A 22,545-nucleotide genomic window follows, 5' to 3' on the forward strand; every position below is an offset into this window, starting at 1 on the left:
AAAACTTATGTAACATATTAATAAAGTCGGTTGCAGTTAATTGACATAGGAAATAGATCTTGTAGATTGCGAGGGCTGAACTCTGAAAATTACTAGTATGTTTTGGAGAGATTCCAATGCAATCTGGGGGATTCTTAGAGAATTTCCAAGGAATTATATGGATTCAAAAACAGGATTCAAGATGATTTCCATTCCCTGCAAAATCCATAAATCAATCGATTTCTTATGATTTCTGAGGAAACTGTGGATTCCAAAAGGGGTTCACATCCCTTCAGAAAACTCATACAATGATGACAATACATTTACTTAGGATTCTTTGCCGCCTTTCAGTTAAAAAAATGGGGCTTCAAAATTCATCGTGTGGACTTGTAGTGTTCCACTTTCGATGCTTGCTGAACAAAAATTTCAAAACAAAACCATTAATGTTTTGAGCGATTTCACATGGTATTTTAATTTTTAACAGGTGCTTTAGAAATTTTCACTTTGGAGATAATGAGACTAGAGCATATTTGTAGTAAATTTAATGCTGATTACTCCTACTTTAGCAAAGTTACGGCATATCAAAGATGAGCATTTTGTATGAAAATCGACTTATTCTGAACACAACTGTCAGCACCTTAAAGGATACGATTGTTGTTCATAACATATCACAGAGAAACAAAAATAACAATTCTACATATCTCAAGGATCAAATTATGCGTCTCTAGTAAATTTGGTATCGCTGAAACTGATGCCGTCCCCAAACATTTGAACTACAGGTCAGCATACTGTGTAAATACTGGTTTTATTAATGTTCACATGCAATTTGATTTTTTTTGGAATTTATCAAACATTCTAATTCATTAGGCATGCAGAATATCGGTTTAAATCGAAGTTTTCAACATGTCTGCATGTTTCATACAAGATTTATGGTTTCTTTCATATGGCAAGACACAATACCTTTCCAAAGCATCAATAAATAACTTATATGCATCGAAAGTATCACGAACATTGTTGATAAGTATTCTTTCACTTCACTTTCACTAATTGGAAGATTATTTTAGTATACATGAAAAAAAATGAATTTCAATAATCCAATCAACTTGCAAAAATCAAATAAGTAAGCCACTAATAAGATTGTTTAACATAGTCCAAGAGTGTAATGGAGTTTGCTTGTCTTACTAGCAATTTTGAACTTTTCTTTTTGCATTGTGAAGTTTTTTAATTATGAATGAAGTAGGGGGGCTGGGGGCAAGAAGGACACCTTAAGATATATAGGTTCAAATCATGGTTGATTAGCACAATTTTTGAAGATTATTCCAGTGTAGCGGCAAGCTCAGCTCTTGTTGTAAATGATGTTATCGATAGATTTCAAAAATATAAGAAACACATGATGATTTGAGATTTTTGAAAATGTCCCTTCTTATGAGGTTTTTAAACAAGGCACGGGGCAAGAGTGCCACTCGTATGGGGCAAGAAGACCACCAGAGCAAAACGCCACAAATTTTGTATATTATTATTTCCCCGCCTAAAGGATAAATTGTAGAGTAAGTAAAGATAAAAACTGAGGGATAAAAGTTGACTTATAGTTAAAAAGTAATTTTACGAAATTAATTTAGTTTTCATCTTATTTGACTGTAACAATAATAGTAAAAATTTTCAGAAACCATTTTGAATGTTATTTTGGTTTTATTTAGTAGGAAACATTGATTGAATGCAATATTAAACAAGAAAAATAAAAGTTCATTTGATTTTATATGAGAAAATTGCGGTGTCCCTCTTGCCCCATGAGACATACTGTTATTATATACGTTAAATTTAATGTCAAAAGGACTTTTTCGAAAAAAAATCCTCACAGCTATATTAAACAATTGAAAATCATCAATACTGTGTGGAAAAATCAATATGTTTTGTAGTTATTGGGAGTCAAACCTTGTCTTCCAATCTTACATTCTTATAATATTTCGCATATTTTGCGTTGGTGAGTTAAAGACATTTTTCTATTTTTTTGTACTAAACATTTTTAACTGTAATATTTACACAACCCTCAATTAGTACTCAATTTATATTTATCCTGCGTTAAACATCAAAAAATTGATTTGAACTACGTGAAATTAGAGGTGGCACTCTTGCCCCGGGTGTCCTTCTTGCCCCATGTCCCCCTACAATTTAATTATTTTTTTTTGCATGCAAGTTGGCTTACTTACTTTACTTTACGTTTGCTGGTTCTACGTCCTTCAAGACATGACCTGCGCCACAATGTTACGCCAACTAACTCGGTCCATGGCTGCTAACCTCCAATTCCTCGATCGCCCCACACTTCCAAGATCCTGCTCCACTTGGTCAAATCACCTAGCTCGTTGCGCTCCCCTTCGTCTTGTACCGGCCGGATTTGAGTTGAACACCATTTTTGCGGGGTTGTTGTCCGGCATTCTCACAACGTGTCCCGCCCATCGTACCCTTCCAGCTTTGGCGACTTTCGTGATACTGGGTTCACCGTAGAGTTGCGCAAGCTCGTGGTTAATTCTTCTCCTCCATACGCCGTTCTCACATACTCCGCCGAAGATCGTCCTAAGCACAAGTCGTTCAAAAACTCCTAGCGCTTGCAGGTCCTCTTCGAGCATTGTCCACGTCTCATGCCCGTAGAGGACTACCGGTCTTATTAGCGTCTTGTACATGGTACACTTAGTACGGAAGTGAAGTTTACCAGACCGCAAGGTCTTGTGGAGTACGTAGTAAGCACGACTTCCGGCAATGATACGTCTTCGAATTTCTCTGCTGCAGTTGTTATCCGACGTTATCAATGATCCGAGGTAGACAAATTCGTCCACCACCTCGAACTCATCCCCGTCGATCGTCACGTGTCTGCCTATGCGAGCTCTATCGCGCTCGCTTCCTCCAGCCAGCAGATATTTCGTCTTCGACGTATTTACCTTCAATCCAATCCGATCTGCTTCACGTTTCAACTTGGTATACTGTTCAGCAACCACCTGGAACGTTCTTCCGACAATGTCCACGTCGTCAGCGAAACAAATGAACTGGCTGGATTTATTGAAGATCGTGCCCCGCATGTTGAAGCCCGCCCGTTTCATAACACCTTCTAGCGCAATATTGAACAGGAGGCAGGAAAAACCATCGCCTTGTCGAAGTCCTTTGCTTGTTTCGAACGGGTCCGATAAAGCACCTGATATCTTCACACAGCACTGTACACTATCCATCGTTGCTTTGATCAGTCTAGTCAGTTTCCCGGGAAAACCATTCTCGTCCATAATCTTCCATAGCTCTTCGCGGTCGATGGTATCATAGGCCGCTTTGAAATCGATGAATAGGTGGTGCGTAGGGACTTGATATTCGCGACACTTTTGGAGGATCTGCCGCAACATAAAGATTTGGTCTGTCGTCGATCACCCGTCCACAAAACCGGCTTGATAACTTCCCACAAATCTGCTTGCCAGTGGCGATAGACGGCGGAAGATGATCTGGGAAAGCACTTTATAGGCTGCATTAAGAATGGTAATCGCTCGATAGTTCTCACATTCTAACCTGTCACCCTTTTTGTATATTGGGTATATTATTCCCTCCTTTCACTCCTCCGGTAGCTGTTCTGTATCCCAAATCCTGGCTATCAATCGGTGCAGACAAGTGGCCAACCTGTCCGGGCCCATTTTAATAAGTTCCGCTCCAATACCATCCTTTCCAACTGCTTTGTTGTTCTTGAGCTGATTGATAGCATCCTTAACTTCACCTATTGTGGGAGTTGGCAAGTCTCCCTCATCCGCCGTACTGATGAAGCCATTCCTCCTGCTGCTTGATCTTCCTCCTCTGCGCCGTTTAGGTGTTCATCGTAGTGCTACTTCCACCTTTCAATCACCTCACGTTCGTCCGTCAAGATACCTCCATCCTTATCCCGGCACATTTCGGCTCGCGGCACAAAGCCTATGCGGGATGCATTTAGTTTCTTGTAGAACTTTCGTGTTTCTTGAGAACGATACAGCTGCTCCATCTCTTCGCACTCCAGCTCTTCCAGGCGGCGCTTTTTATCCCGGAATAGATGGGTTTGCTGTCTTCGCTTCTGTTTGTATCGTTCCACGTTTTGACGGGTGCCTTGCTGCATCATCATCGCCCGAGCTGCATTCTTCTCGTCCAAAACCGTTTGACACTCCTCGTCGAATCAACCGTTCCGTCGATTTTTTTCCACGAACCCACAACGGTTCACAACGGAGAGTCGTTGGCGCACTTTAACCGTCACTAGGTAATGCAAGTTGGCTAACATCGTTAAATACTGCATTTTCAACAGCAAACATCTCAAAAACTAAACGTGCTTTATTGGTTTTGAAAACGGAAATGGAATCAGCAATTTTAAATTGGGTAAATAGCGTTTTTAGTGCTCTATTTTAGAGACTTCAGCTGTGGCTTCCTCCTGGATTTTTTCAAGTATTCTTAAAGGATTTCTTGCATTCATATATGTGCTTTTGCTTCACCGGTTTTCCTCAAATATTCAGCAGGATATGGAAATTGTTCCACGTATTGCTTCGGAAATTGTTCCAGTAATCGGGCAGTTGGAGAAAGCCTAGGATTTGGGTTGAAAGTATAGAGATTTACTATTTTTAAGATATTGGACATACTCTGATGAATTGATTGAGTTTGAAGGACAACGCATCCTATTGGAGTTTTTGAATACAGTGAATGTTCTCCATGCAGTGTTGATACAGCAATTTAAAAAAAAAATCCTGGAAGAACGTTTGTTGAAATTGCGTAATAGAATATTAGGAAAACTTGGAAATTTCATAAAAGCATTTCAGTCGACGATTTGATGTATTTTGTTAAACAATTTTGGGATTCAAAAACAAATTTTTGGGCAAAATTGCCGAGAGTCGCATAATTTGTCTGTGGAATTGCTGAAAAATCACAAGAAATGTTTGAAAGTTACACATGGAATACGCGGGAATGATATTCCATTCCAGTCTATTAATTTATATGCTTTTGAAATTCCTTTGCTGCGAACTGAAATTGTTGATATAACCTTTAACCATTTTCTAGCGGAACATCTATATCCTTAATTTTAGAAATAAAACATGGCTAGCTGTTTCATTAAAATAATTATATTCCTAAGAATATTTATTTTATTGGAATGAATTTCAATTACATTGTTTACAAGATTCTCAGAAATTCTTTTTTGTGTAGTTATATTAAGTCTTTGCATGAAATGTAACCTTATGAAGGACATAAATACTTTTCATTTGGTATCCGTCCATTTGATCGAATCTCGAATGCCATTTGGTAGAATGCCATCTGACCGAACAAGTCATTCGGCTGAATGCCATTTGTCCAAAGTATGAATTAACAATTAGGCTGATACAAATATTAATTTTCTTTTATGTCACCCCCCCCTCCGAAAATCCGAAAATTTTGAAGGGGAGAAAAAAAAAGATTCATCATATTTTTAACATCAGTTAGGTTTTTTTCAATTTACAAAGTAAAAAACAAGTAAAATAATGAACCAGAAGACGATTAAAAACAGTTTAACAACTATGATTAAAAATAAAAATTCAAAAAAATAACTTTTTTTTCATTTTTATTTTTCTGTTCCTTATTTATTTTTATCCCCCGCCTCGTGCCTTCCAAGTGGTCTCGGACATAAAAGAAATTTAATATTTGTATCAGCCTTATTTTGGTAACCAATAATGCTGAAGTGAAGGGTTCAAAAGTGCGACCCAAAAATTAAGGATAGGGAGCCGGATCCAATTCTTCTTATTTTAGATTCACTTCGGCTGTGAAGTTTTTTGAAAACTACTGAGCTCATATTTCGCCACCATACGCTTCGTAAGAAAACGCTTTTTATTGCAATGTTTCGAACAAATTGGACGAGAAAAAAATCCCATGACAAAGTGAATCATGGAAGTGTCCAAGAAGCTCTGAACTAGACCAATGCAAATTTTGAAGTTTTGGCTCGCCTATGCTTAAACGATGACAATTATGATGAAAATCATTCTCCAAAAGTCTGAAGTGATTTGATAGAAATTAGGTTGTTCACACGCCATTTGAAGGTATGTGGTAATTACTATGGCAAAGGCAAACTTTTTGTGTTAAGTCCTCTAACTAGTAACGAACATAGTAGCCTGGCCCAGTTTATGACTATGAACAGCAATTTATCCTGACGTCCGATCAAAATGTGGTCTTCGGCAAAGTTGTAGCTGAAAGGATTTCACATGAGAAGAGTTTGTTATCTTTCCCATAAAATATTATGACGAAGATATTGAGGGCTGAACACAAAAGGTTGGCGTTTTCCATAGTAAACTTACATACAAACTTCAAATGGTGTGTGCACAGTCAAATTTCGTCCAAATCATTTCAAAATTTGCATTACTTTACTTTGCACCCTAGTCTATTTTTCCAACGTAAGCCAGTTATTTCGAGTTACATACTTCTTATAATTTTAAATGTCACAAACTTAGGCAGGAATATCATTCTCATAGAGCACTGGTTTTCAACCTTTTCATTCCATGCATTCCCCCCCAAAAAATTATCATTTGCAACAAATTAACCTGCAGAAAAAAACAAACCGACAATCAGTAGACAAAGACAAATAGTGAACTGACACATTTACCTCTTACACGCTCGTTCAGATCTACTCAAAAGTGAGTAACACCATCGTTACTCACTTTAGAGTAACATTGTCAGATGTCAATATGGGAGTAACACTTACTCACTTCGTTTAATCCGAAATTTGCGAAAGTGAGTAGATGTCACTCACTTCAGAAAATAATATTTTTTTGGAAATAAATGTATTATGTTATTCACAAAATCAGAAGAAATACACAAAAAGCATAACATTTATTCATTATCTCTAACATAACTATATGAATAATACATGATAACAAGTAAAAAAAATGATATTTGTGTTGAAATTTTCGCTGATCTGGAATGGATCCCGGATGTTATAAATCTCTGGGGGATTGATGAAGGTCATGGAGAATGTAGTTTGACCGAGCCAGTAGTCTTCCCAGTTATACTGTAAAGAATTGATAATTAGTCCAATAAAAAGTACGACAGTAAAACTTGCTGTTAACATTTTTTTGCGGTTGTTCGATCAGGACTTGGTCATTTTCACTTCGACCTCGCTTCACTTGATATCAGGATTATTGACTTCGCAGCACTAATCTGGAATTCGCCGGTTGGACTTCCGAAGCGAAGTTTCAAGCAAACTAACTGTCATTAATCTGCCGGCTCGGCTTTTGTCTCGACTGTTTTTGAAAACAGTCCGACATCACGTCGACGGAAAAAATTTCACCACAACGGAGGATTTGTTAGTTCGAGCGCGCGAAATTTTCACAAGTCTTGAACGTTTACAAAGTGAGTCAAATATGTTTGTGTTTACTCAAAAGTGAGTAAGGTCGTTTTCTTTCATGGTTGAGTGAAAAGTTACTCACTTTGATAAAATAAAGTTACTCACTTTTGACAGCTTACTTGAAACTTCAAAAGTGAGTCAAAGTTACTCTCTTTTAAGTAGATTTGAACGAGCGTGTAGGGGATTCGCTGCCCGCAGTTCATTCATAACGTATGGCTCCAGGGCCGGATTTACAAATGTGGGGGCCACTCTTTATTATTCGGTGTATAAGGCGGCATCCACAAATTACGTAACGCTCGAAGGGGGGGGGGGGGTAAGCTCGAGCGTTACGTTTCCTATGTTTTATGGAATCAATGTTAGATATTTTAAAATGTCCTCAGGACATTTCTATAGGAATTACTTTGTAGATCCTTGAATTCTTCATTTCCTCATCGGAACCTGTGGAGATCAATTGCCACACAAAAACAATACTGGCGCATTTGCGGATCAGTCAATAAACCGCAAGCTTCTATTCAGACATTTACATAGATCAAAATCAGTAGAATCGCAAAAGCTCGCTTTGTGTAACTTTGCAAGTACATCTGCCCATTACAAAACAAAAGAATCATAATTCTCGCATTGTCGTGTTTCTTTTCCCACGAAAACTATACCCTTGAAGAATTTGATCTGACACTTCCACAAAGCCAACAATAAGATCAACTAATTCTTGAATTTCTGGCATCAGACTTTGTCGAGGCTCATATTTCTCACGACAAAAAACACAACATGAGCTTTCAATTTCAGATTTGCACATAACATTGACGAGTTCTCGCTTTTCATCAGTGCGTATTGTTCGAACCACTCTTTTATAATGGCAAACAACACGCTTTAATTTGCTGATCTGACATTTGCACTTAGCAAAACAGCGAGATCAACGAATTCTAGCTTTTTAGTAGTGGACATTGCCGGGACTTCTCTTCTCCCACGGCAAACAACACGTTAGGCTTCTGATCTGACATTTGCGCATAGCAAAACAACAAGATCAACAAAAACTATCTTTTGGCAGCGGACATTGCTGGGGCTCTTCCACCCCACAGCAAACAACACGCTGTAATCTTCTGATCTGGCATTTGCACATTGCAAAACAACAAGATCTGCAAATTCTAGCTTTCCGGCAGCGGACATTGCCAGGGATTCTCTTCCTCCACGGCAAACAACACGTCGAAAGCTTCTGATCTGACATTTGCACATTGCAAAACAACAAGATCAATTAGCTCTAGCTTTGCGGTAGCGGACATTGCCGGGGATACTCTTCCCCCACGGCAAACACCACGCTGCAAGGTTCCGATCTGACGTTTGCTCATAGCAAGACAACAAGATCACTTAATCTGCTGCTTTTCTGTTCATTTTTTAACACGCCACCAAAGCCTTTCGGTTTGTCTTTTCTGCAGAAAACTTTTATAGGGCAAACGCTCCCTTAGTGGAGGTAGCTCCAATAGTGGAGGTAGTGTGTTTTGGCATGTTTCGCACTAATAAATGATTATGTGATATTTTTGTATTATGTACGATGCGAAAATGATACAAGTAATCGAATAATATTCATGAAATTTAACCGTAAAACTATTTAAAACAATTATTTTGCTTAATTTTTTTGCTCCTTTGCACCTATAGTGGTGCATCAGTACCCATAGTGGAGGGTCCCATAAGAAATCAATGGTTTGCGCCACTAAAGGAACCATCCTTAAAATATACCTCCACTAAAGGAACAGTGTTCCTATTATTGGTGCAAGGCTTTTTGCAGGGAAATTTCAAATGAATCGTGATTTTTATACATTTGAATGATAGAAGGATTTGAGATCTATCGAATGATACGTTAAAATCATATATTTCATGATCTTAACACCGTGTTTTATCAGTTTTCCCTTAGGTGCACCACTAATGGTACACTTGCCCTATCAACACTTTATTTCGTACCAGAAAAATAAACAAATCTTTGACGGGGAACTGGAATTCTCTCACTCTGCACTTTTTTACTTTTTCTATTTCAATTGATCAACGCTGCAGGGTGATTTCTCCCATTAAATATGATAATAAATTCCAGGTGTATTTCCGCAGAAAACTGGCAAGATCGCCAATGTGGAGTTCCGATTATCAACGGGAAAGGAATCACCCTCCACGCGATGCTCACACAACTTACCCTGCCAAGTATCGGTTCGCAAGTGAGGCAGAGTACGAATGCATCTAGTGTGCAAGTGACAGCAGCGTGCCAACATTGACACTATGATAGTCTAAAACCGATTGCTGTGATCAAACCTTGTGCAACTTCCCAACCCAGTGGATTCTATATCTCACAGAACCCTTTCCTGAGAAACATCTCATGAGATTCTTGCAAGATCCGTAGTATAAATTCGTAGTTTTAGTTCCTGGAAGAATTCCTAACAGCTTATCGAAGAGAATGCTAGAAATAATCCCTGAAGGAATACTTTGTGGCAGGAAATGTTTGATTTTGTTCCAGAAAAATGCTTCCTGACAAAAATTTAATTTTTCAGAAATTTGTAAACATTTTTTTTTAAATGCTTCAACAAATGAAGAAGTTATCCTTAATGGAACAGTTGTATTGACTTCATTATACGTTGTAGTTCTTCATTATAAGTTGCAGCTCTAGGCTCAAATACAAATTTCCCTTAATAATTATTGTAACTAATTTTAGTGAAATTACTCAAAATATTCTGAAAGAAGTACAAAAGCAAAATAAATGAAATTTATGTGAATGAAAAATGATTTTTTTTTTCTGGTCGATAACTTATTCTCATACAGAATCATCATCGGATACAAATTTATATTCAAGTCGTTAACCTTATCAAATTAATCTTATTGTTTTAGGTATTTATTATTACTTATTATTTGATTACAGAAGCGCTTATTTATACCGTACAAATCTAGCTATGTCCCAATGAGGATGTAATGCCAAGAAGAAGAAGAAGTATGAAAATATTAAAATATTGAGAATGTGAAATTTCTGCAAGATATTTTTAAACTGGACCACTGTGCATTGGAGAGACCTTCAAGGCAGAATTTTAATCGTCATTACTTTACGATTGTCGCTATTTCATGCAAATCGATTGAGTTGTTCTCAAGAATTAAAAAAAAATAAATAAAGACAAAATTATTGTTTTTCTTGTGAAATTTTTAAGATTTTTATGCGATTAAAGTTGTACCAATTCTTTTTTCACAAATACAGTTCCGAAAACTGATTCATCAAATACGAGAAAAAACTGTTCGTTTCCAAAAAATATCAAAATAAGAATATCTGGAACAAGATGACCAACAATTAAATCGACACGAATTCTGAAAATAGAAAAGTTTTGAAAAACTTGTAAAAAAATGGTAGAAATGATCGTTGAAATTGGTTCGCAATCTCTAATAACAGAGAAAGACTCTAGTCAAAGATTTTTCTATCGTCAAACCCTAACAAAGTAACTTTAGTTTACATCTGCCCGTCATCTATCTGAGCCAAAGTTTATACAATGTAGAAATAAACCAATGAACCTATCTCCGAACCCAAACCTATTCAAGGGCATCCCTTTGCCGTGACAGCAAATTTGTAAACAGCAGGCACGGCTCGGTAGTCATCAGGGCTAAGAATAGACCCCCTCACATCCGAACACCCGCCACTACAGATTGACCTTGGTTGGAAATGGCGACAACCAAGACGATCACCCAACCACGGTACATTTTTGGACTCCACCCCTTCGACCGGCTTGTCTAAAAACTGCGTGGAAAATCCGCACGCGCACAGTATGGTCATCGACGCCACCATCATACAGTATAGGCCACAAGAAATGCAAAAGTTATATGAACTAGATTTTTGCACAAACAAGTGTTTTTGTAAGCGTTTGTAATTTCTGATTACTGCAGTATATTCTGACATGACTTTGCTATATGAGACAATTTTTTCCAAGTAACAATTTAAGTTTTACAAATTATGTACATGGTGTTATAAATCAACGACTATAATACCATGGTCACGGTGCTTTGACCTCCATATCATTTACACCACAAACCTCTTGTAGCGTAGGAAGTAACTAATTGCTAACCATTCTAGGAAAGGCTACGAAGTGTATTTAGCATTTATGAAAATAAATCGATTTTGACACTTACATTTCAACGAAAACAACAAAAAAGGAGATTGAAAAATATCTCTGGTAATCTGGACCATTATGCATTGGTAGTTTGAAGTGAAATATTTCTCATACAGTGTTCAAATTTTGAGTGTCAAATGAGATATAGATTAGGTGTACCAGTTATGGACATAATGGTTCCCTATTTCCCCATACGTGATGATTTGATTATCTTCAAATTTTTAATCTTTCTGTGTGTTTAAGTAATTTGATATCAAATATAGTTTGATGTTAAAACATTGAAAAATATTCAAAATATTAACGTTTTTAAGAAAACACATATGGCTAAATAGGAAACCATTATAGCCATAACTGGTACACTTTCCCAATTGTGAAATGTGACAGAAGAGAGAAAAAAATGTGACTTTTCGGAAAGTGACATATTAATGATTATTTTGCGTTGGTAAGAAAAAAGGGGTAAAAATATTTAGCAGTTCTTGGTTTGTTTGGGCAGCTTTTGTGATTTAAATAATACAGAATAATTTTCCCCTTTATATTATTGCATTTTATGGAAAAAACTAGTGATACCTGAAAATTTCATCTTGCCATCCAATAGGTAGTTGAAAAACGATATTTCAACTCCTCATACAAGGTTACAGATTAGTTTCCTCCTGTTTTTTTAATATTCCGGAGACTTTCATAAAACTTTTTCAACTTTTTCTTCACACAAACATTTCGGAACTCTTAACAAATGCAACAGTGAAAGTATCATGTACGTCCATTATCATGTTCTCATGTCAACTTGTGATATACAAATATCATTTTTATTTATTTATAAATAAATAAACAAATGGACAAAATTTAGTTTGAAAATACTACCTAAAAGTTATAAAATTTGGGAGAAAATAATATGGCAGAACCAAATTTGAAAAATTGTCATTGAAAAATACTGTTTTGCAAACATTATGATGATTTTCGCATTTTTGAATGGGTCATACTGTAAAGTATTTATTAGTGGTGCGACCAGCACGGTTGACAGTTGAAGGAAAATTTTACTAAACATACAGTCGCTCGTCCCCCCCCCCAACGACAGCGATAACCGATCATTTTCATTGCATCATTTGCCACCCGGCCGGCGCTGCCATCAATGGAGGACGTCATGTGTTGTCAAGCTCTGTTTTCTCGGTCAATGAAAATGCGTGATTTTGCAGGTTTTTTGTGTGTCTCTTGTTTTCGAGGAAATTTCCCCACGCGGTTTCGGTGGGGAAGCCCCGTAGTGTGTTGAGATTCTGTTGTAAGTGTGGGGGTTTCCAAGCATTTTTGTTGGAAGTACAACTGTGCTTCCAAGTATGACACTAATTGGAACCGCGTAAATGGAGATGGGATTTCTGAGAATTGAGTAGTGTGTTTTATTTATTCATTTATTTATTTATCTTCACTAAAATTTGGAAGAGGGAAAAACCCCTTTGAGTGATCACTTGAAGAGATCTTTCTCAAAAAGGCACAAAACCTCTTCATCTTTTCTAAAACGTTACAACAAATTTCTTATGAACTAAAGGCGCATTCGGCTTGAACCATAACAGAGCCAGGATCTTGATCTTTCGAAACGTTGGAAAAGGGAAAGGGGAATCCGTCTTGGTAAATGGCTCAAATTTCAATCCTTAAAAGAAAAACAAAGAAAATTACGGCAGTAAAAATCAAACACGATATGATATCTCATTTAAATAATTATATAATAATTTCAAACAAGGATGAAATTTACTTCCAAGGATATCACGGACAGATGTAGGAGGAGTTTGATATAAAGTTTCCAAACTTCTAATGAATTTACTTCTTGGTACCGTAAATTTGGTGCATACAAAAACTATATGATCAATATCTTCATAAAATTCCCCACAATCACATAAATTTGAATCCTTCATATCTATGCGATATAAATAACTGTTGCATATGTAATGGTTCGATATTATTCGTGAAAAAGTGCAAATAAAATTTCTATTTTCTGATATATTTTTAAACCATGGGAATTTATCAATAAACGGACAAATGGAATGACACCAACGTCCTTTATCACTTGAATTCCAAAATTGTTGCCAATTATCCATGCAATATTTATTAAGTTTTGAATGATGTTCTGAAGCACAAATTTCTCTATTATAAGTAATTCCACGTGCAACACCTAATTTAGCCAAAGAATCAGCTTGTTCATTGCCATAAATGTTACAATGAGCAGGAACCCACAAAAATTTAATTAAAAATCCTTTAGTATATAAATCGTATAAAAGATTTTTAAGCTCCAAAAGAATGTGATGAGTTTTTGAATTAAAGTCTATAGAATTCAATGCATGTAGAGAACTCAAACTATCAGAACATATTATATATATGTTCGGATTAAAGGGTCTAATCAAGTTACATGCAAAATATAATGCGGTTAGCTCAGCTATGAATATAGAACAAGGATTTTGTAATTTAAAAAAATGAGCCAAATGATTATTGAAAACTCCAAAGCCAGCAACATTTTGAATTAAAGACCCATCAGTGAAATAGAATTGATCATGACTAACACCATCAAATTTTCGTTTAAATAATATATTCGCATAATTAGGATGTTCAATTTTTGGAATTTATTTCAATTCTTCATATAAAGAGAAATCAATAAGGGGTCGAAAAGTATGAACATCAATATTATAATTTTGGAAACCAGGGGAAGAAATTGGCATTAAATTTTCATTTGAACAATAGATAAAGGAATTTAATATTTTACTTGTAGGATTAATTTCATTTAAAGATTTTAAAACATCAATAAGGCTGATACAAATATTAATTTTCTTTTATGTCACCCCCCCCTCCGAAAATCCGAAAATTTTGAAGGGGAGAAAAAAAAAGATTCATCATATTTTTAACATCAGTTAGGTTTTTTTCAATTTACAAAGTAAAAAACAAGTAAAATAATGAACCAGAAGACGATTAAAAACAGTTTAACAACTATGATTAAAAATAAAAATTCAAAAAAATAACTTTTTTTTCATTTTTATTTTTCTGTTCCTTATTTATTTTTATCCCCCCCTCGTGCCTTCCAAGTGGTCTCGGACATAAAAGAAATTTAATATTTGTATCAGCCTAATTGGATGTTTATATGAAAAACATTGCAAGATAAATTTGCAATTTAATTTTTGAAAGCGAATCTTAAGAGGTTCAATACCAGCTAATACTTCAATAAATTGAGTATGAGTTGAATTCAAGAGTTTTAAACAAATCCTTAAACATCGGAATTGAATTTTTTCAAGTTTTGAAAAATGAGTTTTAACTGCATTTCCAAAAGTAAAACATCCATATTCCATGACTGAACGAATAGTTGTTTTATAAAGAATTATCAAATCAGAAGGATGTGCTCCCCACCATGTACCAGTAATCATACGAAGGAAATTTATTCTTTTAGAACAAACTTTTTGAATATATAAAATTTGACTTTTCCAATTTAATTTTGAATCAAACCATATACCAAGATATTTATAATCAAAAACTTGTTCAATTTCATGCCCATTTAAATATAATGTAATATTGGTTGTTGAATGTTTTCGTGAAAAAATAATATATTTTGTTTTTGGTATCGAAAATATAAAACCATTATCAAAAGCCCAAGTGTCAATATTGTTTAACGCAGATTGCATAAAATGACCAATAATTTCTCTATTTTTACCACTAATAGACAATACATTGTCATCAGCAAATTGTATCAAATAACATCCATTAGGAATAACATTCACCATATCTGGAGTGAATAAATTATATAAGAATGGACTTAAACAAGATCCTTGAGGTAAACCAAAACAGCTATATCGGATAATTTTAGATGAACCATTATGAAAAAAATGCATAACTTTCAAAGAAAACAAATTGTACAAGAAATTTGAAATCAAATTTGGAATTTTCAAATGATTCATTTTTTTGAAAAGTAAATCAATCAAGACAGAATCATATGCACCAGAATCATCAAGAAAAGTAGAAACTACATCTTGTTTTCTTTTGAATGAAAGTTGTATCTGAGAAGATAAAAGAGCGGTACAATCACGAGTACCCCGACCTTTCCTGAATCCAAATTGAGAAGAAGAAAAAATGTTATTTTTTCTGCCCACAATTCCAAGCGATTCAAAATCATACGTTCCATAAGTTTACGTAAACATGATAATAAACTGATAGGTCTTCGACTATCAGCTAATGAAGGATCTTTGTCAGATTTTAGAATGCTTATTACTTTTACAAAACGCCATTCAAAAGGAATAATGTTTTGAGAAAGAAAAGAATTGTATATCGAAAGTAAGTATTCTTTACATTCATCTGGTAATTTTTTGAGAACTATAAATTTAATATTATCAATACCTGGGGCTGTATTTTTAGTTAATGATAAAGCCAAAAGCATTTCCTCCAATGAAAATGGAATACAAAGATCAGGAAAATAATTAAAAGATTGGTTTTTAAAATTGATGAATGTAGGAACGAAATCCGGACATATTTTAGATGCAAATTTTCAATCCAATCTTCTGAGTATTCTAATACAACTGGACTTGAAGAATCATGATTTCTCAAATTTCTTGCCACAGATCATAATGTTGATAAAGAAGTCTCTTTGTCTAGACTTTCAACAAAATTTTTCCAATAATTTCTTTTTTTGAATTTGGTAATTCTTGTAAACAAAGCTTCAGCTTTACGATATGAGAAATAATGTTCCCTACAACCAGATCTACGAAATAATTTAAATGCAACAGATTTATTTTTCAAAGCAACTGAACATTCTTCATCCCACCAAAAACATGGGCGATTTTTTTTTTAAATTTCCTGACACAATCTTCTTTTTTTGAGATTTGTGTAAGCATTGGACTAGCAATTTTGAAAAATGATTATATTTCTCAATTACAGAAACTGGAACATTACTACTTATTATTGAAGTCGAAATTGAATCGGCAAATTTAGACCAATCAACATTCTTGCATAAATCGAACACAAAATTTGTTTGTTTTAATTTATCATAACTTGCATTTTGGAATTGAATCAAAATAGGTAAATGATCACTATTGTTTGGATCATCAATAGTTTTCCAAGTAGACATCATGGATAAACTATTCGAACAAAGGGATAAATCAATACATGAAGGATGACTAGGTGGACTTGTAATCCTAGTTAACGAACCATCATTTAAAATATTTAAGTTCAACTCATCAATCAAATCCATTAATAATGTCCCTCTACCATCAGATTTATTACTTCCCCATGCTATATTATGAGCATTAAAATCTCCCAAAATATAGAAAGGGGCAGGAATCAGATTTAAAATACTTTTAATTTGAGATATAGAAAAACATGCGTTCGGAGGGATGTAAAAACAAACAATAGAAAAAGTAAAATTATCTTTGGTTATCGAAACAGCTATATATTCAATTTGTGAGTGCACTGATAAATCCAAATATTTAAATTCGATATTATCACGAATGCCAATTAAAACTCCTCCGTACCAAACAGTTCTATCTTTTCGAATAATTTTGAACTGTGGTATACGAAAAAATTTAGTTTGTTCCAACCATGTTTCATTTAAACAAAATATGTCTATATTCAAATTCAAAAATAATATTTTGAGTTTGTCAATTTTGTTGATAATACTCCTACAATTCCACTGTAATATATTCAAAGTATTAGAATTTAATGAAGCCATTACGCAGAAAATAGAGATGCAATGAGAGGTCCGAAAGCATTCAATTTATCCAAAATAGAAGCAAAAAAAGGCAAAATTATCTTAACTATTTTCTTCCAAAAATCTGAAAGATCTAAAAAATCTATTAAATCTTCTAAAGTTTTCAAAATTGAACTATCAGATTTCTCATTCTCATTTGAATTTTCATTATGTTTAATTTTTTCATCATTATTAATTGAGGAAGTAGTATTTCTTTGAAAACCAGGAATATTTTTTTGCGTAGTAGAATTTTTGAGAACAGGGAAATTCGAGTTGTAGGAAGTTGATGGTTGAGATTCAAAATCAATTGCATTATTTTTTGATGAGTTAATATGTGTTCGTTTTCGTTTAGTGGGAGGATTGTAAGTGAAATTTTGTTGTTTTCCAAAATTATCATCATCGTTATCTGGCAAAATTTCAAAGGTGTTAGAGGTAGAAAAATTATCTGAAGATTTCATAATATCTGCATACGATAAAAGATTTTTATTTTTTATTTTTTGATTTAATTTAATTTAATTTTGATTTTCAATATATATAGGACATTGTTGCAAAGTATTATGTTTTTTTGTACAATAAATACAAACACCAGAATTTTTCTTACAATCTGATGATGAGTGCAAATCTCCACATTTGGAACATTTTAATTTATTTGAGCAAAAATTGGCAGTATGGCCAAAAAGTAGACAACGCTCACAATGCATGAGCTTTGGATAATAAAGTCGAACATGAAATATTACATTATCAATCGTTACATAATCTGGTAAAACAGAACCAGAAAATGTAATTTTAATACAATTTGATGCTACATATTTTGATTCACTTCCATTGAAAAATAATTTAGATAGTCTATTACATTCTAAAATCTGGACTGGTGGAATAGATTTATTTTTAAAAATTCCCAAACCATGATCTTTAATTTCATTGCAATTCAAATCTTCATCGTATATAACTCCATTGATTTCACAATAATCACATGGAGCATATACACGATACGAATTAATAAACAATTTAGATTCCAGAAGAGCGTTGGCATCATCTCTGGAACTGAAAACAATTCTTAATTTATCGAGAGAAATTTTTTTGATTTCTTTCACAGATTTATAGTTTTTATAAACCTCTGAAGAAATCAATAAAACATTTATGGGTCTCTCTTTTTTACGAATATATACCACATACAGAGTTGATGGATAAACTTTTACACGGAAAGGTTTCGAAGGAAACGATTCTTCTAAATGAGAAGCATCATTTACATCTCCTTCACCTCCGTCAGTTTCCATAATAAGAATTCAAAAAATCTCCAAAACAAAACAAAAAAAAAAGAATAGAAGAAAAAATAACAAAAAATAAAATTAAATTATACTTAGCGATTTCCAAAAAAAGAAAACTCCAATTCCGAATCAAAACCTCAGATTCTTGAATTTGGATACTTGATACGAACTCTTGAATTAACTTGAAAAAGCAAACAGCGCAACGATAACAATGTCCTAAATCCCCAAGAAATTTAGCGATTTTTAAAGGATGATGTTCTCTTCCTTCCTTCCGCAAATCGAAATCTCAGATTCTTGAATTTGGATACTTGAACACCAACTCTTGAAGTAACTTGAAACTGCAAACAGCGCAACAAATAATAAAGTCCTCAATTGGAATCCTCAGAAAATCTGAAATATCAAGTAGTGTGTTTTACCATCCACCATATTGCTTTCCTTTGTAAATAAGAAAGTTCATAGGTAATTTTTCTAAAGGTATTTATGGGTTAAAGATTTTTAAGCCATGAAAAAAGTTTCGACAATAACATCTGCTTTATTGAGGACTCTCAAGCGGGTAAATATAAGCCTGCATGAAATCTTTAGTAAATAAGGTCAATGTACAGTTTTTGCTTTGATTACATTGCTCAAATGCCGGCCATAACTTCTGTCGCAAAGTAATTATAGGTACGTAGAAGAATTCCAAAGCCACGTCAATTTCTATAACAGGAACAGACACTCCGACTCCGATGCAATGCCAAAATGTCGTCGAAATGGCATTCAAATAGGATCCTTTGAAGATTTGAAACGAGTAAATTTGTATGGATTTTAAACGAAGAAATATAATATTTTCGTTCAAATATATGAGTTGATTATGGTTCAAAATTAGAACGAAATCTCAAATGCGTGCCTATGTCCTCATCTAAACTTAGTGAAGACTGTCATGATGGGAATAAATAACAAATGCATCTGATAAAGTTCCCGCTAATTAAATAACATTTTGGCGACATTCTGGAACTGCATTCGAGTCGGAGAGCCTGTTCCGGTTATGTAAATTGACGTGCTGTTTGAATTCTTCTAGGTAGTCCACAATTACTTTGCGACAGGTGGGATAAGTAATATAGCCTACAATTGAACACTGTAATCCGCACCCGCTTCAGTATTCCCAGAATTTGCTTTGTTGTCGAAACTTGTTTCAATGTATTCACACTTGCAACTCGTAGATACCTGTAGACAATCTACCGATTGAACCTTCTAGTTAAGAGAGGAAAACAATATGGACGATGGTAAAACAAAATGCTGAGAATCTCGGTAAAACTCAGTTAATCGATATGTCGGCATTTCAGAAAACTGAGTTACCAAAACCCGGTTATGATTAAGCTGAGATCTCCGCAAATTATGTGAATGCTGAATGCATATTTATCAAATGCCGAAATGCTGAGTTTTCAAATGCCGAGCTCGTGAATAATTTTTAAGTGTTTGCATTTACTTACATGAACCATTTGTAAAGTGAAACATACCTGAAAAAAATAGAAATATTAAAGACATGTTAAAATTGAAAAGCTTTCGGAAAAAAATTGATGCTCAAATGAAAAATAACTTGATTTTCAAGAATATATAAAAATTAAATGTTTTATGAATTAAAAATTCATTCTTCAAAAACGTGTACGAAAGATAACAAATTAAAGAGAGTTACAAGATTTATCATAAATTCTATCATTTTCATCCGATTTCATCGATAAATTATTTTCTATTTACTTTTGGTGTAGTACCTATATTTATTAAAATTTGTTTTCTATTGCCATAAATCGAGACCACTTCAATATTTTTTTTACAAAAAAGCTGAAACTTGTAAAAATTGTCAACAATATCATTTATACTTTTAAACTGATTAGTTGTACAAAAATCTTGTGTTCTAATGTTCGATGGTAAATTTGTTTAGCTTTCATTTCATGCTAAAAGATTCAGAATTGGAGCTATACAGCCAAAGATATCAGCATTTTAGTAATAAAAGTTTTTATTTAAACTTAACATATCAAAATACAAGTGCATCTTGAAAACTGTTAAAAAATATATCTCATTTTTGGAATCACCGTACAATTTTACATAAGAAATGGAGGTCGAAAGGTAAAGCTCATAATCTTTTTATTTTATAAACTAGTCTGCCGTGAATCGCAAGTCAGTCCCATCTGCATTTTCGTCAAAATTGAGTTGAGTTCAGTTTTCAACATCTCTCCCAATGGTCTTTCAGCTGCACTAATGAAATATTATGATTTGTTCGGAAAAATTAGGAAAAAACAGCAAGTCAAATTGTCCCATAATGAGAAGTAACCACATATCAGTCCCACTACAGATTTTCGCACCGTAGAACACAAACATGGAGCATGTTTTGATCATCTTTATATTTTTCTCCGAAAGATATCATAGTGACAAGCAAGTTGTGAAAGTTTCATTAAGATTGGAACATGTTCCAATCCTCTGGAATTGTTTGAATATTCGTATGGAAAACGAGTATGAAAACTTCACAGCCTATTTTCTCAATGCCAACTTTTTACAGATGGGACTGACTTACGATTCACGGCAGTAGTGTAATCATAAAAGAGACAATTTGAAAAGGCAATTTACACCTTGTTCAGCCGAAGGCAGCAAATACTAACCATAACTTACATTAGACAACTGACACACGCAAGAACCAGTGGCCGAGTGAAGAATTTTTCGTAGTAGGTAATTGTCACGTTATAAATCTTTAGAACTTTCAGGCGGCTTATATGAAAATAAGTAATTGCGCAACTTTATATCATTTGTCAGAAAATGATAAACTGAACGGCGCCGTGTGAATGACTAATTAGCCGGGAAGTTACTAGAGTAATTATAGCAAACCGTAAATAATCACGCTTGAGTGAACATTGTGTCAGGTGAGAATAGATCGTTTTTGGTCAAAGGTTGTTGGATCAATTGATAAAAGAAGCTATATCGCAATTACTGAGCTGGTACAATTATATTGCTGTCTCCATGTGTTAACAAATGAGTGAGCCTTAGGTTCATATTATGCAATTACTAACACCTTATTGTATTCTCTGAGATCATTTACTCATTACGTTATGGTTCACGACGGGAGGTTAAAGTATCTAATCAGGGAATGGATCGGTTTCCGTACTCTTCAAAACCAGTTGATGGATTTTTAGTCTTCAGTATAACGTTACGTTCAAATAGGACCAGTGACTTCATCTCGGCTCGAAAAATGTATTACCTAATAGTTTTCATTTCTGATTCGATCGATTTTATCGCCGTTCTCGTCAGGTTATTTCATTGTCATTTTATTAAATAATTCGTAAAAGTTGTACTGTGGTTCATTAGTTGACATTTGCCTATTTTTGAAGGAATGTACTATGTATAAGTCCAACACTGTTATCTTGTCAATAGAAGTTTCATATCCTCCAATTTACATACACAATTTGTGATTGTATGCTAATATTAACAGGCTCACCATGGGATTTCTTGGTACAGATTCTTATGAAACCATTTTGAGCAACGCACAGTGCGTTGCTCCATAGACAAAAATCAAATTTCAAGTTATTTTACCCGGCGATAATAAGTATCCACAAGTATTTATAGATATCATCCGTTATTGAAACAAGCATTTATAAGCTATAACAAGCAGTGGAAGTGACAGATATCGGAGTAGCAGAAAAACTAAATGTTTTCAGCATTCTTTTCAACTAGTACGAAGAGTGTTGAAACCAATATATTCAATCAAAATCTAAAATAGAACATGGTTGAAGGTTGGTAAAGTATATTTGATGTGATAAGAACACCAGTTTTAACTTTAAATATGAGAAATCGGCACGTTGAGTTGGCTATGGAATTAAACTTATGAAATACTAACATGTAACTTTGATTATCGATTCTAAAAAAGTTCCACAGAGTTCCACCCTAAATTACGTACAAACATGTTTTTTAGAGTGTCCTCTAAGAGGTCTGAAAGATACAGCTGCAACTCCCTGCAACTCTTCGAGATTTTTGACTATTTTTAGGTACACCCCTTAACCACCACAGGTATGAAAATGAGTTGTTTGTGATTAAAAAACCGGAAATCTTGCAACGCTATGTGGTCACGGTTCAACAAGACATTACACGTGAGCATGTTTA

The 22,545-nt window shown here is 34.3% G+C and overlaps 1 protein-coding gene across 1 annotated transcript in view; it reads right to left on the reverse strand.

Annotated features, from left to right (window-relative positions):
* The window catches only part of LOC5570418 (muscle-specific protein 20), a 184,286-nt gene that overhangs the window by 86,089 nt on the left and 75,652 nt on the right, over positions 1-22,545 (reverse strand). The window lies entirely within an intron of this gene.

This window comes from Aedes aegypti, chromosome 1 (genome assembly GCF_002204515.2).
Source record: "Aedes aegypti strain LVP_AGWG chromosome 1, AaegL5.0 Primary Assembly, whole genome shotgun sequence".
Taxonomy (NCBI): domain Eukaryota; kingdom Metazoa; phylum Arthropoda; class Insecta; order Diptera; family Culicidae; genus Aedes; species Aedes aegypti.